Raw genomic sequence first — 21,605 nt, forward strand, 5'->3', positions numbered from 1 at the left:
GTGTGGAGACTGGGGAGGGCCTGAGAGGCACAGGGACTTTCCCAGGATGCAGAACTGGTAAGAAAAGGGAGGTCTGCATTCATCTCTGTCTCCTCAAAGCTAGGACCCTAGTTAGGTTTCCAAGGAGCTGTGGCTAGGGCTTTATGGGCTCATTGTGTACAGTTCAGGAGATGACATGGAGTCATAGACCTCAACGGATCTTAGAACTCTGGTAACCAGGCACCCACAGCCCGCCATCCAGCTCATTTGATTGGAGACAGTCAACAGGGAAAGATGTTTTGTTGTTGTATCCCAACTTTTGGAGGATCTGGGCTCAAAAAAGCCCAGAAATAGAATCTTTTTGGTAGTTGCCGACGTTGGCTCAGCCCTCATCCCCAATGCCTCTGGGCATCTGGCAGGAGGCAGTGAAAGGTAACAGAGGGCAGCCCCGGAAAGGCTAGTGCAGGCCAGGACACAACTGTGATCCCACCTGATCAGCCCCCCAACCCATTGCCCCTCTTTGTGTGTGTGTGTGCATGTGTCTCTGTGGAGGGAGGAGGCAGGGCATGAGGGGTGGGTCATTCCTAGGCAGGAGCTGGTTGTTAGGTGTCGGAAGCCTGGTGAGTCTGTCATGTTTATACCCCAGGTCATGGCTGGCAGCATGAGAAGTTGAGCTCCTCTACTCGTATGTTACTAAGCCCTAGATGTTTCATCTCCTTCCCTTCCTGACCAGAGTTCTTTGCAGGGATGCCCCTCTGTGCCTGAACAGAGGAACAGACTTTCTCTTTGGGGTTGGCCCCAGTGGCAGTGTGCAGGCAGCCCCTGATTCCTTCTGGCCCAGCTCCTGGGCAGTCTTTGCAGAACTCCACTCAGGATGTCGTCGAGTAGCTGCCCAATGCTTTCAACTCCACCAACTCACTAGACAAGGGGCAGGTGCATGAGGCCACAAACACCATCCAGTGCTGCTCTGAGATGAGAGCAGGAGCAGAGGGCTTCCACACTCAGGACCTTGAGGTGACAGGGTTGGACCACAACTAGGGCGGGACCAGACTGGGGCTGTCGCTTTTTCAAACTAAAGGGGATGTAGTTGCATGTCACCTTGCCTGGTTGGGAGATGAGCTGCCATGAACCTCTTCCCCTTGTCTGGTGTGAACTTCTGGAGGCCACTGAGGCAGAGCCAGAGGGTAAGGGGGACTGCAGCCTGGGTATTCATGGAAGGGAAGTGGGATCTTTCCGGTCTTTAGAAGGACACATGGAAAGTCAGCTATGTGGAGGAACTTTTCTCTTTATCCCGCTCCAGCGCCAGCTGCAGAGCTCCAGCCAGCGGCAGAAGCAGAGCAGTGGGCAGTGGTGGAGGTAGAGCTGGCTCCAGCTCCATTGACACCACCCCCTCTAGCGCTGGAGCCAGTGTCCCCTCCACCAGCAGTGTTGGAGCTGGAGCAAGGGCCAACATTGACTGCAGCAGGAGTGGGAGCTGCTGAGCTGGAGTCACCTGGACCATCATTTCTAGTGAGAAGTCCATCTCCACCTGTGGCCAATAAGGAGCGTGAGAAGAAGGCTAACCTCACAGCCTTCCCTCCTAAGCTGGTGGTGGAGCAGTTGACCATGACGCATGCGGTGAGCAGCTGGGCTCTCAGGGCGGGTGGGGCAGGCCTTCCCTCAGCCATCGTTGCCCCAGACCTGATCCAGACTCCTATGATCTGGGCCCAAATCCCGGCTCCACCGCTTACCAACCGTACAACCTGGGCAACTTTCTGAACCCCCAAGCCTTTGCTGTCCACCTGCAGACGATAGTGTTGGACACTAACAGGACCTGCTGCACAGAGTGGCTGTGCCGGCTCCATGAGGTAGAAGAGATGGAAAGCTGGGTGGGGCCTGGCCCATCAGTGTGTGTTGGGGGGTCACTGTGTGCAGCCAGGTCCCTGGTGGCCCAATCGGCTGCTCAGGAGGCTCAACAGCCTCCGGACTTATTAGACACCTGATGTGTACTTCACTACGAGGGAGACAGACAAGGCCCGTGGTTGTAGCTGCCATGGGGGAATGTGCATCAGAATGGGGAGTGGAACCAGAGGGGGGATCAGGGTGGTGGAAGATGTCCCCCTGGGATGAGCCAAATTGAGCCACCATCTGGAGTTTGGAGTAAGCCAGGACAGGCTGGATGCAAATGCCCCTCTCTCTTCCCTGACAGTATTGGGTCCTGGGTCATCCTGTGCTGGGTGCCCGCAGTAGACAGAGAAGAAAAGCCAGGGACTCGCACAAGGCTCAGGCCACGTCCTGATCTTCCTGAGCTCCAGCTCTAAACTGTGACCCCTGTGTGGGACTTTGGGGGCTGTGGACACAGAGCTGGGATGTGGCAGGGCTGAGTGACACTCCCCCTGTTCCCCAGGAGCTCTTCCAGAAGGTGGTGCCCTCTCCGTGCCTGGGCTCCACCTGGGGCAAGAGGAACAAGCCCGGCAATGAGCACCTGGCACCCACTCTCCAGGCCACCATTGACCACTTCAGAAGGGTGGCCAGCCTCATCATCACCACCTGCCTTGGGGATCCGAGCATGACGGCCCAGGACAGGGTGAGGGTGGTGGAGCGCTGGATCCAGGTGGCCCAGGTGTGCTGTGGGAGGCCCAGTGGAGCCCCTCTCTGGAGACTTGGGAACTGCCTCCAACTTTATCAGCTCCCAGGATTGAAGTGTGTGATCTAAGCCCCTGCAAGTCCCTAGGCCCTTCCTGCCAGGGGCCCGCTGACCTTGACTCCAGGTCCCAGTGGGAGGATGCTCACTTCCTACCTGGCTCCTTCCCTGGGTTGAGCTAAAATCCTCCTCCCTGTGAGTGTTACTCTTTGGGTCCTAAATGTGCCCTTCTGGGACTCTCTGAGCATCTGTCTCATCCAGGAGAGGAGATTTAAATAGAAGGGGACTGAAGCTAGAGCAAGCGGGGCTCTAGCACCCCACCTCACAGCTCATTCTCTTCCCTTCCCCAGGAGTGCGAGATCCTGAAGAACTTCTCCTCACCACGCACTGTCATCTCTGCTCTGCAGAAAACCTCCCTAAGCCACCTGATGAACACACTGGGGAAGTTTCCTGGTGGGTAGGCCTCTCTCCATAGGAAGACCAGTGTGGATGGGGGAGCTCCTGTATGTCTGTCATTGACCCCTCAGTCAGCTGGGAACTCCTGGGAGGCAGCAAATGCTGGGGACAGGGCCTGGGCCTCTGCGGGGGGTTTCTAAGCCTCCCGGGGTCCTTAGTGCACCAGTTCTGCTTCACGACTCAGTTTCCCTAAATGTCAGGTACTGGGTTGAGCCACATTGGAGATTTTCAAGTGTTTATAGCAACAGAACTCTACGCCCAGCTGAAACTCAAAGCAGTCAAAACAGAGCTGCTCTTTGTAGAGCTGGGGAGTGGAGACCCCAGTGACCAACAGGAGAGCCGCCTCCCAGTACCACGAGAGCTTAACACTCAGAGGATCCCAGTGAGAACACTCCTCCAGGCAATTTGAATCTCTCAGGTTGTCAAAGAAAAGGGATTTGCACTCAGTCCCCTCACATTATTCCTAAATTTATTCCTCCTTCTTTCCCCTCCCCTCAGTGAGAGCTCTGAAAAACATAAGGAGCTCTATAGCCAAGACAAGTCCTTGAACAGAGAACTGATGACCAATGTAGAGTGGAGGCTGGGGGTCTGGAAAGAGAGGAGGGGGAGGAGGGGGACTGGGCAGGCTGTGCTTTTGACAGTTTCTCACTTGAACTTTCTCTGAAACGTTCCCGTCTATCTTGTCCAGATTAACAAGCAGAGGGATCTGTTTGGCCCATGGGCAGGTGGGGTGCTGCTTGTGGGCGGGAGGCCGTTGTCATGGGACACAGTGGTGTTGGCTGGGCTGTTCCAGGAGAAGTTGCTGAGCTGGCGCCATCAGGTCTCTGGCTTCCATGCACGTCCATCCTGCTGGATGTAGCTTCTTCCAGGCTGTTGGGTGGTTGGGGTGGGTTTAGCCCTCAGCATAAACCTGTCCTCAGGAATCCAGGGCACTGCTGCTCCTTCTCTCTTCACCATGTCTCCAAGGTGGGGGGCCACCTGCCTGCCCCAGGGACGTGCACGGCAGAGGATTCCCACGTCCCAGGTGGACAAATAGACTGCTCATCCTTGTGTCTGAATGCCTGGACCAGAGACAGATGTGTGTGCATTCTGGCACTCCCCACTGGACCCCTAGAGGTGTCACCCGAGTCAACCACACAAGTCTCACCTGAGTGCCCGATTGGCAATGACACATGCCCCAGGTGGCTTATGACAAGCGTCTAGGCAACTGATGGATTCTTAGTGGATCCTGCTGAAAGGAGGTTAGGAGCTTCATGTAAATGAGGAAGCAAAGTGTCCTGTCACCCCCTTCCCTGTTGATCAGAGGTGGCACCTTGTGACTCCAGTTCCTGAGTAGATAAAGAAAGAGTTCAGTGCAGGGGAATGTCCTGAGGGGTTGCTTGTCTGTCCCAGCCTGGGGGCCAGACACTCTAGGGGACTGGGGTAGACAGGAGCCACTCAACCGGACTCCCAAGACACCCCATCCTCTCCATCCATGGCTTGGCCCAGGACCACACTTTGAGAGCACAGGGGACAGGACTATTGTCAGTGGTGGTGCTGGGTTTAGGTGAGGATGTTGGAACAGGGCCTCTGGCTGGGAGGGGAAAGTGGCCTCTCCTCTGTGGGCCCCTGAGCAACTCACTGCCCCTGTTTGGGCCTCTTGTCTCCTCATCAGGGAAATAGAGGGATGGTGATTGTGTGGTGCAGGCCTCACAGGAGGGTGATGAGGTAAGAGGGAGGAAAGGAATGTGGGAGCTTTCTGCCTGCTCCACCTGGAGGGGTGAGGGCCAGAACAATGATGACAGTCTTGTGACACTGAGTCCTCAGGAGAACCTGTGAGGTAGCTGGAGTTCTCACACCTTCCAGATGAGGAAACAGGCTCGGGGAGGCCAGGCCACAAGCCCATGCTCACACCCAGAGAAAGAGTTGGAACTGGGCTTGTTCTGGAATCACAACACCTTGGAGGATGGAGTGGCATTGGTACCAGTTGACTCGAATCAGATGTCCAGGGTCGGAGGCCAGTAGTGCTGGAGAGAAATGGAATGAGGGGAGTATGGCCCGCTGACACTGTCCTCGACCCTGGCAGGAGGGGCCCTCCACGTTTGTCCCCCCAGAGAGCAACCCCCAGAGAGTGCAGGAGAAGCAGCAGCAGCAGCAGGTGAGTGTGCCTGTGGGGGAGGGGCTCTGCGCTCCCAGCTGGAGGCCTCAAATCAAGAGAGGAGGGCCCTTTCTCTTGGTGCCACAGTGCCCAAATCCCCCAGTAGAAGTGACCAAGAGGAGGGCCTGGAAGAGCTGGTGCAGGATGGGTTGTTTTGGGGAGGGCCAGGGAAGGCACACCCTGTGATTTGCCAGAAGCCGGCCCTGGGAGGTGAGGAGGAGGAGTGTGGTGTTCTTGGGGTGTGAAGGGAGGAGGAATCGAGGGGAGGCTGCTAAGGGTCCTAGGCTGCTCCCTGTGGGAACCCTGGGGTGGGCCAGGAGGCTGAGGGTGAGGACTTTTCAAGGCAAGGTGTGCAGGCGGTCGACTTGAGAGCAAGGGCTCATCCCATCCACACCCGATGTCACAGGGTGTCGTCCCCTATCTTGGCACTTTCCTTGGTGACCTGCTGATGCTGCACCTGGCAATAGTTGATTATTTCTAGGTGGGTGAACCTGAGGACCAGGCAGGGAGGACTGGGATCCTGAGCCTTGCGATGCAGGAGCCCCCAAACTGAGCTCTGAGCTCTCAGCACTTGGCACATCTCTCATGAGAGCCTTGCAGCCACCCCTGGGAGCTGGGGCATCAGGCCCATCTTAGGGATGAGTGAACAGAGGCTCCGCCTGAGACACCCTATCCGGTTCCCCAGGCTGGGGAAGCTCAGAGCTGCCTGATGGCACAGCTGCGTGAGGTTTTATCTGAGCTGGACTCATACTCTCCCTCCCATGCTGCCCATGGATGGTGAGAGAAATTGGGCCCCTCCAAGTCAGGCAGCACATAAGTGGCTGAGCAGTCCCATCTGCCTGAGGCCTCAGCCTCCAAGTCTGTCATCAGAGAGGGTTGTACTGCCAGGTCCCTCAGCCTCACCCCCATGTCCCCCTTTTCTGGAGCCCAGAGCCTGGCCTAGGTCCAAGTCCTGTTTTCTCTGCATGCCCGGCCCCCTCTGGGGACCTGGCAGTAGTGCAACATGAGAAGGGGTGGGCATAGGGGGCTAGTCAGGCTAGGGGGCTCTGTCTGATGGACTCTGGCTGTCTGCCTTCCAGGGGAATGAGATCAACCTTGAGAAAAGGACTGAGGTGAGCAGCTGTGGCACTCCCTGCAGGGGAGGGGAAGGAGGTGGAAATCAGAGACCCTATGGACAGAACAGTCCCTGGCTCCACCCCCTGTATCTTACATTGAGTGGAAGAGTTTGATAACAGAGAAGTGGGAGACCCATCCAATTGGCGGGTGGGTTGAGGGGAGGATGGCATCAAGGAAAACTTCCTGGAGGAGGGGCTGATTATTCCCATTCTGAGAACAGGTAGAGCCTGGATGGAACTGGAGGGAAGGAGGGTTCCCAGCACTCGTCCCCTGCCCCACTCCTCACCCCGCACAAGGCCCCTGCAGCATCCCCCAGCCAGGCCCTGTCTGCATCCTCCTCTTCTTCCCTCTGGTCCCAGGAATACCGAGTCATGAGGGAGATCCTGCTGCTCCAGGTGGCTGCAAAGAATTAGAACCAGAGCCCGAGGAGCGATTTGGGGCCTGGTTCCAGGACATGGAGCTGCTCAACCAGAATGATAGGTCAGGCCGGGCAGGAGTTGGGTGAGGGCAGGGGTGGATTCTCCCTGTTGGCCAGTCCAGAGAGCCTGTCTCAGTGGCCCCCCAGTCAGCCCTAGGCCTTATTGCATGGCGACCTCTGGGACATCCAGAATCCAGCTGCTGGGCAGGCAGTGGGGGGACATCAGAGGTGTGGATCCTGGTAGGCTCACAGGGGCCTCTCTGTCCTGTAGCTACAGCCTGTCCTGCCAGCTGGAGCCCCAGGCCTAGTTGGCCAGCAGAATACTCAAGGCCAAGAAGAACCGGCCGTCATCAAGGTCAGGGGTGAGTGAGTGTCTGGGCCGAAGTGACTGACTCCTAGGGGTTCAGTAAGGCTTCGGGCTAAGCGGGGCCTTGGGGAGTCGGACAGCTGGCACTGGGATCCCAGCTCCACTACTGAGCAGTCCTGTTACTGGGGTGACTCTCTTCAGCTTCCTGAGACTCTGTTTCCTCCTCTGTGAAATAGGTGATACTAAATGATCACCCTCGTGGCAGGGACAAATGGGGTACTGGTGGCTGACACTACTGAGCACAGAGTCCGGAGCACCCAGTGCAGTGGGGACAAGGTGGGGGGCCATGATTCTGAGGGAGGCCCCCCAAGATAACCGGACTCTTCTACTCAGCCACCAGGCCCCAACACCGAGCCCCATACCAGTGGCCGATCACAGCCCTATCCTCAGCAGCGGGGACACAGCTGGGAGGCTTGCGATGCACAGGGCCAGCTCCTCACACACGACGGGAAGGGGAGCATTGTAAGCTGATTCCTGGGGACCCCTGGAGCCCAAGAGAGAGGGGACGACCCCACCCCAGCTCCCTGACAACTCTACCCCAGCACCTATTCACCCATTGGGGAGGAACAGTAGTTATGTGTTGAAATAATAAATGCCATATTTGAATATTATATTCAAGTCCTGTTCCCTTTACAGCCTGGGAGTTGTGGTGTGGTTCTGTCGCTTTCTGTAGGCATGTGAGAGAGACACAGAATCTCACATTTCTCCTTGAATCAAGAACTCTTCTGAGTCATCAGCTTATTGTATGTAGGAGAAGGGAGAAGGGCCAGCCCCTTCCCTGGCTAGTGGGGCCACTCCCAAGTCCCCCTAACTCAGAGGACAAGTTCATTTCAGTATCATTCAGCTGCTCCAGGAGCACACACAACCTCCCGCCCGTTCTCTTGGGATTTAAAGGTTGAAGGTACTTTCACAGGCAGAGCAACAACCACTGAAATGTGGGTGTCTTTAAAACAGCACTACCCAGGGCCAGCCCCGTGGCTTAGCGGTTAAGTGCGCATGCTCCGCTGCTGGCGGCCTGGGTTCGGATCCCGGGTGCGCACCGACGCACCGCTTCTCCGGCCATGCTGAGGCCGCGTCCCACATACAGCAACTAGAAGGCTGTGCAACTATGACATACAACTATCTACTGGGGCTTTGGGGGGAAAAAAATAAAATAAATAAAATAAATAAAAAAAAAAAAACAGCACGACCCAGGACCATGTGGTGCCACAGGCAGGGGCTGCCTTTCTACATTCTGAGGAACAGGGAATGTTTTCTTCTTCTCTTGTTGAGGTTTCTTTCGACCAAATTTTCAGATCTTATACTTTTCAGGTTCAATCTCGGGGATTGCATCAGCTCTAAGTGGGGAAAACAATGTAAAAACATCGAAACGTGCATGTGGAGAGGACAAGGCCTGAGGAAGGTCATTTGCAAATGCACTAAAGGCAGGAAGGACTTTCCCTCCTGAGGCCCCTCTAGGGCCTCTGTGTTCACCCCTGACCTAGATTTGAATCCTGCTGGGATCCTTGTCCAGGACTCTGAATTCCTTTTCCTGCTTGTTTTGTATCCAAGGGGAAAGTTCTGTGACGCAGCTTTCAGGCTACCACTGGGCCTCGTTCCATAAACACGACAGCTCTCTGTGAACCAGGACTTCCAGCACCCTGCCTGCAATTCGCTTTATGCAATTCACTTTAGGGCAGAAATTCCCTAGAAGGCCCCCAGCCTCTCTCTCAGGTTCATCCTGGCTCCTCCTCCCTGGCTTAGTCCAATGGAACCCCGGGTGAGCTCTGCTATGAAAGGATAAGAGACCATAATCCTGGCCAGTGAGTGACCCCACACTCTCCCTTGCTGTCCAGGGTGACTTCTGAGCCCATGTTATTCTGAGGTCCATGGTGTTGGACAATACTCCAGTTTACACACTCAGTGTTGGTGTTACCAACTTGTCCAAATGGGGCAATTGGGCCCGAGCCCTGCAAGTGTGTTGCCCTTGGTTGGCTGTGTTTTTTACCCCAGTCTTGTGCTGTGGTTACATCACAACCACCTGTTGGGATGTGAACCCTGTTTGGAGCTTTGAATGATGAGGCATGACAGGGGTGTGTGGGGGGTCCAGCAGAGAATGCCATGGAACTGATGATCCATGGACGTGAATGAACACAGCCTTATCAATTAAAATACTGAAATGCTTCCCATCTGGTTGTGAACAGACACTGCTCTGAGCTCACAATGAGAACCCACCCCATGACTAGGAGTTTTCAAAGGGTTACCACATGGCATTTTGAACCTCATCCCTTGGGAACACCCGGTAAGACAAGGGCCAGATGAATTGGTTGGAACTTGTGAGTTATCCCCTCCTTTCTAATGACTGCAAGTGTCACCCAGACACACAGGCTGGACTCTGCCAGGGAAGCCTTCTCAGGACAGCCAGAAGCTGAGGATGAATCCTGGTTCCCGGCATCCCAGGCCCTTCCTGACACAACACAGCCATCCAGGAAAGTGATTTGGTAACGGAAAGACTGGGAAGGCCGTACTTCCCCTTGAAAGAGAAAGAGAAGTGCCAACAGCGAAAGCTTGATCCCTCAAATAGACAATTGCATCCCACCAAGCAGTGGGTTCTTGTTAGATTACTGATGCTGAAAAGGTCTCTTTTAATAATAGCATGATCCCCCAACTGCCATGTCCATCTTCATGAATCAAATTTCCAACACATATGGATCCAAAAAACTGAGGGAAATCTGGTATTTCCTTAGGTGCAACTCTGAATTAGCATGCAACAAAGAACATAAAAATGGAGACCTAGAAGTAAATATCTAATTTGAGAACATAGACATAAAAGGGCTTTTGAAATAATATTTCGGAATATTACACAAAAAGAATAATCCACTTTAAGTGGTTTTACTGTGACTGTGAGGGGAAAAACTGAATCATCCCGTGACGTTGATAACTCGCTGCTGACTTGAAAGTAAAAATAAATAATGTGCATAGTAAAGGAAAATGAGAGAACAGCATGAAAAAGGAAGATCTTTCTCTCCTCACCTGAAACTCAACCTCTCACCTCAGAAAGAAATCACTGTCTATATTTTCTATTTCACGCAGCGGAGTTTAATAAAAGAAACGTATTGGTATGTTTTAAAGTTTCAAGAGCTCAAAGTAAGGAAACATTAGGGACGCTGCCAAGAGACCTCACTGAGGTGCCTGCTCCATTTCATCTGCTCTCAGGAAGTCCTTCTTGGCCCCTCACTTTCTCTGCCTCGCTAGCAAGTCTGTCTGCCATCAGTGCTATCACCAGTCTCTCTCCTGTGCTCTTCACTGCCCTTTCCTCCTTCCTGATACCTTCCTCAGTCGCCAGAAATTGTTGGCAGTGGAGCTGTGGAATGCCCAGATCAGCTCCTGGAATCATCTCTGCCAAATCTGAAGACCCGCAGGAGTGGGCATGGGACCTGGAGTGCAGACCACCTGCGAGCACACCTGGCAGGGATTCGCCTGTGTGACTAGGTGCAAGTTTTTGCAACACTTTGGTAAGATTGAAAGGACTTACCAGTTGTCCTGCACTGCTGCAGGCCTGGAGTTCTTGTGGTCTCTTGGGCCAGCAGACCTGGTGGGGCTGGTCCAAGTTGTCCTCCCAGAGACCCTCCATTGCCAGGATGGGATGGGATTCTAGTAACCGGCCTCTTGAATATGTCACTGGACATTCTCAAAGGGATGAAGATGCTTAAACCAGGCTTTGGTTTGGACTGGTTCCCACAGTCACGCTGCTTCCTCTGTGAAGACGTGACTATCATCCTTCTTTTCCTCTTACCCTACAAAAATAAATCATGAAATTGGGTCAAATGATAAAGGAAGCCTGCCTTTTTAGGACAATTATCCTGGCTGTTTTGTACTTCCACCCTCCCTCTACCCTCTGGGGATGGATCTGACCTGCATCCTGGGATGTCATCAGGCAGATTTGCATCAAGAACAGAAAGCACAAGGTCAAAACTCAAGGCTACTCCAGATCACTTCTCCCCTTCCATCCTGTTAACACCCCCTCCTTGTTTGAGTGTGATTCTCTTCTCTTCTTGTCCTTGGCTCAATAGCAAAAAGACAAATCAATTTAAAAAATGGGCAAGGGACCCGAATAGACTTTTTCCAATGAACACATACAAATGGCCAACAGGTGTATGAAAAGGTGTTCGGCATCACTAATCATCAGGGAATGCAAATCAAAACCACAATGAACTATCACTTCACACCTGTTAAGATGGCGATTATCAAAAAAAACTAAAGATGGCAAATGTTGGTGACGATGTGGAGAAAAGGAACCCTTGTGGGAATGTAAACTAGTACAGCCATTATGGAAAACAGTATGGAGGTTCCTCAAAAAATGAAAACTAGCATATGATCCAGCAATCCCACTTCTGGTATATACCCACGGGAATTGAAATCTGGGTCTCAAAGAGAGTACCTGCACTCAAATGTTCATTGCAGCTAATTCACAATAGCCAAGATACGGAAGTAACCTAAACATCACTGATGGATGAATGGATAAACAAATGGAATATTAGTTAACCTTGAAAAAAGAAGGAATTCCTGCCATTTTGACAACATGGATGGACCTAGAAGACATTATGCTAAGTGAAATAAGGCACACAGAGAAAGGCAAGTACTCGCTTATATGTGGAATCTAAAATAGTCATACTCATACAAGCAGAGGTTAGAATGGTGGTTGCCAGGGACTGGGGGGATGGAGAAATGGGGAGCTGATGGTCAAAGGATACAAAGTTTCAGTTATCAAGGTAAATAAGTTCTGGAGATCTAGGATACGGCATAGTGCCTACAGCTGACAAGACTGTATTGCATACGTCACATTTGCTAATAGAGTAGATATTATGTTGTGTTCTTACCACAGAATAATAATACAAAAGGAGAGGAGAGAAAACTTTGGGACGTGATGGATATCTTTGTGGCCTTGATGGTGGTGACAGTTTCAAGGGTGTATACTTATGTCCAAATTCATCAAGCTGTATATGGAAAAGTATGACATCATCATTGATTCTTCTGCACCTTGAAATACGCCGTGTCCTCATCACAAGAGAAAAAAATTTGTAACTATGTACGGGGACGGATGTTAACTGGACTTATTGTGGTGATCATTTCAACATATATACAAACATTGAATCATTACGTTGTACCCCTGAAACTAATATCATGTTGTATGTCAACTTTACCTCAATTAAAAAAATACAACAGACAAAACCATTTGAATATTGTAAATGAGTTCAGTGAATCCCTGAAACTGCCCCATTCCCATATGACAGTTACAGGAAGCAGAGAGGATGAAGTAAATGGAAGAAAGTTGTACAAAACAGTATTAAAATTAAAATCATTTAAGTTGCTATCAGCTCCTTGTGGCAAAGTTCTGTGAGCACTGATTTTTCACATTTTTCCTGGAAAAGCATACCTTCAGATCCAACCCATAATAGTTTCATCATTTGCTCTAATAAGAAAATTTCAACTTAATAAATAAAACCAAAAACATCCCTTATGTATGAATAAAGTTAGTGAACTTTACAGAGAAAAGAGCATATTTGCACAATCTTAATAAAGGAAACAGAAGAACTGAATGATGATTGAGTCTCAGTCAAGCTTATCTTTGAAAGCCAGTAAAACCAGGTTATCTTTTCAAGGATGTGTGTAGAGCTGTCAACCTTGGAAGATAGAAATAGTGGCCTCCTCTGGAGCAGAGGGCAGGCTTGCTTACTGCCCAGTATAATAAAAATAACACACACACCCGAGGCAAACGTCAGCAGACTTCCTGCCCGTTATCAAAGATTTGAGTTCCTTAAGCTCTGAGTTCTTGCAACCCTCTGTGTCTCACCTGGCCCACTCTGTGTCACCCTGTAGGAAGTGGGATTTAGTGAACCAGTGCAAATGCTGATACTCTGGCCACTGCTATTGCTGTGTCATTAAGTCCTTTGTCTGTGACCCATGGGTCTCGTGTCTTTTGCCAGCATCTGTAAGACCATGGTAGGCTAACTTACTGGTTTGCAGGTAAGGTAAAATATCAGACATTTCACAGTTCCTGACAAGCCCTTAAAGTAACTAGTAGTCTTAGGAAGAGAGAGCTATCCAGAACATTATACATGGATGGTCTCCACAGAAGACTTCATAAGTGTCCAAAACTTCAGTAAGTCTCTCTGACCGCTTTTATTTCTACCCCAAGTAGAAGGAGAGGCACAAAGCTATTATAGACCTAGGGCTTGTGCAAGCCACCTGGAGACCTAGTGAACAGAAGCTTCCCATGGGGAACAAAGACAGATAGGCATATTTCCAAAATGGACCCATGTGCCTCCCAGTCATCAAAAAGACAGTACATTATCTTAATTTATGTTGATTTGATTCATTAAAATCTTGTGATGGGCCAAAGATACACTTCTAAGAGGAGTGAGGCACATGGCCGTTGTAAACAGATTAACACATTTGGTGAATATCAAACTTTGAACTAAACTTAGTGTTCTAATCAATTAAAAGGTACAACAAATTTAATTAGGTCAATTAAATGATATTTAATGGTATACCTGATTATTACTCTGCAATAATGAACAAGCAGCTCATATAAATAACTATAACTGGTCTTTAAAATATGATAGTCAAGACTGTTTGAGATAAGCTGGAGAGAAGGAAGGGGAGAAATAGATAAAAGTTAGCTGCTCTGAAGCCACTCTCAAGACCCCTGGATCTACATGTAACCCAAGAGATTGAGGCAGATGGCTGTGTGCCTAGATCCTCCTGCACTGTGCTTCTCAGGGATGTCACAGGGCTGAGGCAGCTTCCTGAATCGTGTTTACACGCCCATGTGTACAATACCCCTGACCATGGGGGTGAACCAGCATTGAATCATCCCTTACACCCCTCTAATTAACAAGTAGATTTCAGAATCATTGTATCACTACATGATAATTTATTCCTCAAACCTGTAGGATGCCAAGCTAAAAGAAAATCAAATTTCAATGGCTTATTTTCTTTGAAGGACCAAGAGGTTCTTTCACATTTGGAATCCGGATTAGAGGATAAATCCATCAAACCAATGGAAACAACTTAAGAAATGGACAGAGGGATATTTCATTCATATGTACACAGTTTGCACTGTGGCAAAAATAGAGTTATATTTTTAAAAATTAGAATTTTTTGAAATTTTATAGATATTAAAGACTTTGATCTGCTTATACTCTCTTTGGTTTACCAAATCAAACTTACTCTTTAATGGGCATTTCTAGCATTGTGTGGTAATAACTGTAGCTTTTTTAAATTCTTATTTTTCCCAGGTCAAAGACCAAGGGCAGAGGTCGTCGAGAGGTCAAGTCTAATCTACCTATGGATGTGGCAGCCTTAACTATGGATGTTCAACCCAGACCTTGCCAGCAGAGCCACATCTCATCACCCACAGGTGAGTTTTTACTAGTAATCACAGATACTTGAGGATATAAAAGAAAATTCTTTATTAAGTACCAAAGTTATAGATTCCTATCTTGGGTTCATTACTTCGAATTTTTGACCCAAATCATATATATCGATTAGACCATGTTCAATTCTATGATCTTTAGAAGATGCAGCCTACAGCTGAAGAGAAACAGATACGACACCAATATCTTATCCTCTCTGAAGCCCAACTGAGAGCCCCTGGAGTCAGAAGTTTTCAAGACAAGAAAAAGTCATCCTTCTTCAGAACAGAGAGAGTAGAGGCTATTCAAACATTCAACTTTAAATTGTTAACATGACTTGTTAGAATGTGATGGAGCAAGCAGAATACCTTCTAAGTTTCATGATTTTTCTCCAGAATACTGAGATGGATGACCTTGAAGTCCAGTTTCCCCATAAATGTCTTTATTCAGTGATAAAATTAATTTCTCTATAAATTAATTCCCTTAAAAATGTTGAAAATATCATAGTGTCTGACTAAAAGGAAACAAAACAAATTGAGCAGTTGAATAGCAGTGTAATAAATTCCATACAAGGATCTCACTGCAGCATTATGTATAATAGTGAAACTGGATGTAATCCCAACTCTATCAAAGAAGAAATAAACAGATCATGGTATTCCTGTTCTTTGGAATACCTCTAAAACGTCTAAAAAGCTAAGTTAGAGTGACGAGCACGGATAAGGAGAGACGTCTGATATATGGTTTGAGAAACAGCAAATTGCAAAACGATGTAGTTACGTGATTTATGTTAAAAAAAACTTTGTGTATTTATAAATTCATAAGAAATGTCCAGACGAATAAGCCACAACCTCTTAACAATAGTTCCTTCTGAGTAGAGGAGTGAGTTTGCAGGGAAGGGGATGGAAGGGGAAGGTTTCACTTTACTCCACATAGATCTGGGTAATTTGACTTTTTTTTACAGTATGTATTTCTTTCATAATTAGAAAAATGAGTGATGTGATCGTTTGGTGCAGGGCAAGAATATTATGTTCACCAGTCTCTGTACTGTATGTTACTGCACAGCACGGACTGTAGGAGAAAGCCCAGGGGAGCAATGAAGACAAAGAAGACATGACACCTGCAAAAAGTCAGTGGAGTATTTCTCCATAACAAACCTTCCAGGTCAGTGACAGTCAGTATCTTCCACTGCTCCAGCTCTCGCAAGAAACCTAGAACCTGCCCAGGGTAAGCCTGAGGACCACGCCCCACTAGTCCACTCCCCGCCTGGGGCCTGTTTGTGCAGGGTGACTTCCATCAAGCAGACAAGGGACTCAGGATGGGGCGTGTGCCCTTGGAGATGCTGGCAGAGAGGCGCAAATTGGAACACCAGCTAAGTGCACACACCTGAGAGGTGGAGTTCCAGGTGGAGACTCAAAATGTACCAAGAAACTGCATGAAGTGAAGGAAGATACTTGACCTCTCTGAACCTATGTCCTCCCCTGTAAAATGGGTGTCACAGGCCTACTTCACAGAGCTGTTGGGGAAGATACATAAAAGTGCCTGTGATAGCCAGTGTCCACATTATTAACAAAGTCATATCCGACTTCAAAATAATCGATGAAAGGAATAATGTTGATGAGACCAAAGATGAGATGCCCAGCTTCGTAAGCAGCCCCAGCAGCATGAGAATGAGAGGAGCTCCGAGTAAGCAGGGTTCTTCACAGCTCCACTGGAGACGATGAACACGGGCTACAATAGTATAAGTGGGTGTTGTGTAGTGACTCGTTTAGAGATCGTGGGTCCCTAAAGACACTGTCAAATACAGTTACACACAGTGGCTCCTAGGAAACAACTACAAAGCAAACAATACAACAGATAGGAATGGGAATGGGCCCAGCAGAGGAGGGTCAGAGCCACAAAATCTGATGGAAGACACTGAACCACGATGAGCGCCCAGCTCTGTCAACAGCTGCTGTGGTTGCACCAGGAGATCAAACGTCTGAGACAGCCATTGTGGGGACTGCTGGGAGCACAGTGGTCACTGCGGCCACACCCCAACAGCAGTGCATCGGAGCACACACACCCCGAGACTTTCCTCTCCATTAATCCTTGTTTCCAGATGATGAATATCCTCATGTTACAGTCTCCTTCCAACCCTTGTGGATGAGTGTCTTCAGAACCCCCAGAATAGGATAGAACACTGGGCGCTGGGGGAGTGGCGCTGCACCTGACCACACGGACTATCACCCGGGCCTATTGAACACGAGAGAAGAACCCGAGGATGTGGTCTAATGAGAATTCCCCATCTTGCCACATTCAGAGACACTACAGTTTCTCATTCTTTCTCTGCAAAAATGTTAAAGAATTCATGTGTCATTAATTCATAAAGAAGCAAACTCTTGACAAAGTGACAGGGTCCAGTTTCCATGACCAGGTTTTTCAGTTGTTTTGATAATATCCCACATTCAGGAATTGGAAATGTAACCTATTGGGATGTGTAATATAAACAAGGACTTTTCTTCATGTAGATCAAAGCCCAGAATTTTAGGGACGACATAAATCATGAAAGCTGCTAACCATTCCTCCACAGGTTTCAATAAGACTTTTAAGTTAATTTACTAATCTCAGGAAAAGAGAATTTGGCAATTCAAGTTTTTTGTTTCTGCATTCAAGCGTACAGTACAGGGAAGAGAATGAGCAGAAAAAAATTAACAGGAAGGTCTTGCTTGCATTTTATCTTTTGCAAATAAGCAGGATATTTTATGCTCCGTTCCTTTCACTACTATAATCAATTTTTAAAGAATACGGTACATCTGACTATCCCTAGACGTGTTTCTCTCGGAACCTTGCTGGAATCCAAAGCCGAGATGTTAAAGCTGATGGGTTTCAAATGCTGCCCAAGTGCTGTCTACCTTGAACATCCCTCTCCCAAAGGTGGACCACTGGTCTCTTCCTGAGGGATCAGAGTCACCACCCGTGTCCCTGAGAGACTGGCTACTCAGGCCTGAGCTGAGATTAGGCTATCAATCTAAATGGCAAAATGCTTAAGCTATTCTCATCTTAAGGATGCTGTTTCAGAGGTCTCTGCACTGGAATGGGTTGGAGAAAATGGCCTACGAGATATTGTCCTGGGAATTGGGCTGTTCTCCTCCACTCTTAGCGGATCTTGGGGAAACCAATGATTCACCTCACAGATACCTCAACTTCCACATCTGCAAAAAAGGCGAGCAACAGCCAATGTTACCACCCTGCAAAGCTCTTAAGTTGTGCTTGCAAGAGGGGCCACAAGGGCGAATGTCTTCCAAAAGCTCATGAAAGGATGGCACTTTGGCTGGAGGAGGCAGAGGGCAGCAGGCAAAGTGGAAAGTTTCTGGGATGTCAAACCAGTTCCCATAAGCATTTTAGAGAAGCACCTGGCCCTGGACTAGGTAGGAGGCTGTGGAAAGACCCACAGGGGTGCAGGTGGGAGGAGGAATCAAGCAACGGAGGGAGGCGGTGTGGAAGAGGGGCAAGTCCGGCTTCAATTTTGGACAAAAGCAGTTGCACGCTGCAGGCCCTCGGCTGCCCATGCAGCCGCCACACCCTCCTAACGCCATGGTCCCGCTTGTGCCTTCACATCCCTCCGGGACTCAGTCCACGTGGAGCGGGTGCAGGACCAGAGTTCTGAGTCAACGGCGGTTTGGCCCTCGGCCAAGCTCACACCGCTCTGCTCCTCCCCCTAGGGCTAGGCACCGCCCCGTGCCCAGAGCATCCTTTGAGTTATAGTCCTGAAGACCTGCAGGCTGCCGGCTGGGAGCAGTTAAGAGACAAAAGCTCCCAGCATGCACAGCTAGGGACCCCAACTTCCGCCTTGTCCTTCTGCCCCTGGGTCCCGCCCCTCTGCTTCTCCACCCCACCCTCTACCCTGCCTCTTCTCTATACCACACTCACCCTCCATGCCCTAACCCCCCCGGGGTATGCGCAGCGTGGTTGGACTGCATCCCTTGAGCCCGGTACTCAGGTAGGGGTGGGGCTCACCAGCCTGGCTGTTGTTGAGGATGCTTGCAGCCCTCGTGGAAGCTCCCTGGCCAGTACTTGAAAAGTAAATTCAATATCTAAAATGGAAATACTGGGTGCCTGGGATCTTGGAATTTGTCTTTTCAAGGCCACCTGTCCTACCATCCCCTCCATCCCTCCAGGCTGCCATGATCCTCCCTCTGGACCCTGTGGTCAGGGTCGCTGCAGAGATCTTCCCTTTGGACCCCGCCTACCTGAAGGCCCCATACCTTGGTCAGGCATCTTAGAAGGACTGCCCTGAGCCATGTCATAAAAAGGAGAAAACATCACAGTGGACAGCCCCAATTCCTGCATTATACAGACAGAAAACTCAGGTGCACTGGTAAGTGACCCCTAAGCCACTTCAGGGGACCACACGCACGCCCCTTCTCCCACACTGCACACAGGCTTGTTCACTGGACTTCCTTATCCCAGTGTGGACCTCTTGGCCTCATTAACACAGGCAACAGCACTGAAACTCCCCGTTCGTCCTTCCCACAATGTTAGGCAATTTTGTCTAGGAATGTAATATGCAATTTCTGCTCTACTATAGGGCTGGCTGCTGGGAACCAGTTTTAATATCTCTTTTTAAATATACCCTCAGAATCACAAAATAATGAAGTAAAATAATTTGTTGCTGTGGGAGGTTATGGTGATAACTCTCTGAAGTCATTTTTCCATTTAGCTTCTCGGATTGACTCCAAATACTACAGCACCACACGCTTCTCTGGCTGGTAGATGCACAGCTCCACTTCTTTGCAGGGAGGATGCACAACAGCAGAATATCCATGGCCCGACTTTCTGGAACATCAGTATTACTACAAGATTTAGAAGAAGCAAAGTTAGGTCATTTCCAAGGTAAGGAGTTAAAAACTTAAAACTAAGATGAGGTGGGAAATTCATATGCCATTAATAATTGTCAGTAACCTGTGCCTGAAATGTCAGACTTTCTCTGAGAAAGAGCTCTGAGACCCTATTTCCCATTGTTTTAAATAGGAAAAATTAGAAGGCATAGCAAATCTATCGAAAAACCCTGTCAATTTCCTGAGTCACGATATGGTACCTAGTCATAAGTTATGAACATCATGTGCTCCTCGTTTTGTTCCTCATTCAACCCTGTCCCACAGGTCTTGAATGCATGCAGTTGTAGGGGGAAGAGGGAGAATCTCCCTCTGCCCTTTCCCTTAAGGTTCTTATGGCTGGCCAAATAATTAACAAGACAGGTTAGCAGGAGAAAATAATACCAAGTTTAATAACATGTATACATGGGAGAAAGCAGGGACACTGCGTTTCTCAACACAATAGCAGAAATTCTCGTCTTAAATACCATGTTCAGCCAATGACAAAGGAGGATGTTGGGGGTGGGGGGAGTCAGTTACAGGAGATTACCACTAAAGCACAGTAAACAAGAGTAAGGCTATTATGCAGCTTTAAGGCCTCAACTTCCACATTGATAAGTCACTAGAAATGAGCTCATCCCCCCTCTTCCCAATACAGAGAGGGAGATACCTTTACAAATGGAGATTTCCCTTATAAATGTAAATGATTGTCTGGCAACTCCTCGCAGGGTCATCCAGAGAATGTGGCCAGAGAGACAGAACTTCTGATAAGAGGGGCTTGTTGGTGCCTTTCCTATTGTAATCTCCATCCTACATTATCTTTACAGCCATCATGATAGATCTGTTCCAGGAAGGAGCCACCATGTCAAATTCTTTAGGCAGTTAGTGGGGGAGGTCAAATGTCCCTAGGGCAAACAACCAAGGTAAAGAGATAGATTTCAGGGTGGCCAAATCTTGATCTCCCACACAGTGAACACGGCACTGTGCTAAGTGTTGAGGCCTTGGTGAGTATCATCGTGGGGGTGGGCTTTCCTGGAAAAAGATTGCATCATAAAAACTCAAAGCCATGCCACTTGCCAAATTGAGTCAAAAATGGAAAGACCCATGGGGCCACACAAGGGTGAGGGCATTAATAGATACTTGGGAGTATGAAAATCCATCTGAGTATGTCATGAGTGAACGTGTTCCACTTTAAAACAAAACTGTGCTGTTAGTCTGAGATAATGAGTTAGTATCTTTGTGCACATATGCAGGATTTAAAATGTTTATTGATGTATAACATGCGTACGGAAATATATGCAGAAGTCATCCGTGTAAACCTCAAAGAATTATTACAAATTGAACACACTTGTGTGACCAAGAACTAGCACCAGCTTCACTCAGGCCCCGACAATCCCTTTCTCCCTTCTTCCTCCCCAAAGGTAACCAGTATCTTACCAGCGAACACTGTATATCAAGTTTGTCATCTTACACAAGTGTTTTATTACAGAACAATTTAAACAATACACAAAATAAACAAAATAGCATAGTAGGCCCGTCACCCAGCTTCAATAACTACTAATCATCTGCCATTTTTGTTTCTCCATACTCCATCCCATTCCCACCTCACTTTGTTATTCTTTTAGCCCTTTGTCTGTGTGTGTGGGGTAAATGTACGCACACTGAAAGGCAGAAATATCAACCGTACAGTTTTGGCAAATTAACATGCTTATGTAACCTTCACCCCTTTAAGAATAGAATATTTCCATCACCCCCAGAAAACTCCTTCCTGTTCCTTCCCAGGCAATTTTTTCCTTCCCCCGAGGCAACCACTGTTCTGGTTTTTTCACCATAGGTTCATCTTGGCTGAAATCATCCCACGTGTATTGTTTTCTGTTCAGCTTGCCTCCTTTGGCACGAGGTAGATGAGACTCACCCAGCACGTGTGTGTCAGCGTTTGCTCCTCGGCACGGCTGAGGGCGTTCTGCTCTGTGGATGCCCCGCAGTGCGCTCATCTTCCTCCTGGGGACGAGCAGGTCATCTCCTGTGAACGTTCTTGTATAAAAGCTTTTTGTATGCTGTTTGATTCCTTTATTAGCATTTAAGTGACACAACTTTGCAGTTTTTAGTCGTTGATCTGGATTACAATATGCATCTTTAACATATCACAGCCTACCTAGACTTAATAGTGCACCAGTTTAATCAATGTAAAATATGGAAAACTTGCTACAGAACAGTTGTATTTCCCTCTGTCTGTCCTTTGTGCTATTGTTGTCATAA

General features: G+C 48.8%; 1 long non-coding RNA gene and 1 pseudogene across 3 annotated transcripts; one reads left to right on the plus strand and one right to left on the minus strand.

Annotated features, from left to right (window-relative positions):
- The first annotated feature begins 4,709 nt into the window (after nt 1–4,709).
- Nucleotides 4,710–15,751, plus strand: LOC147914845 (uncharacterized). 3 transcript variants are annotated; one of them, XR_015555022.1, is made up of 6 exons: nt 4,710–5,195; nt 6,275–6,307; nt 6,671–6,791; nt 7,001–7,091; nt 14,377–14,498; nt 15,556–15,751. It is a non-coding gene; the product is annotated as an uncharacterized LOC147914845 (long non-coding RNA). The 3 variants fall into 3 exon arrangements; XR_015555020.1 differs by lacking the exons at nt 4,710–5,195; nt 15,556–15,751 and adding an exon at nt 14,656–14,946 and having other exon boundaries at nt 5,652–6,307; XR_015555021.1 differs by lacking the exon at nt 4,710–5,195 and having other exon boundaries at nt 5,660–6,307.
- On the minus strand, nt 10,278–10,942 carry LOC101392390 (methyl-CpG-binding domain protein 3-like 1; annotated as a pseudogene).
- Nucleotides 15,752–21,605: the final 5,854 nt, after the last annotated feature.

This window comes from Ceratotherium simum, chromosome 17, assembly GCF_057802395.1.
Source record: "Ceratotherium simum simum isolate JZ-2026a chromosome 17, ASM5780239v1, whole genome shotgun sequence".
Lineage (NCBI taxonomy): Eukaryota > Metazoa > Chordata > Mammalia > Perissodactyla > Rhinocerotidae > Ceratotherium > Ceratotherium simum.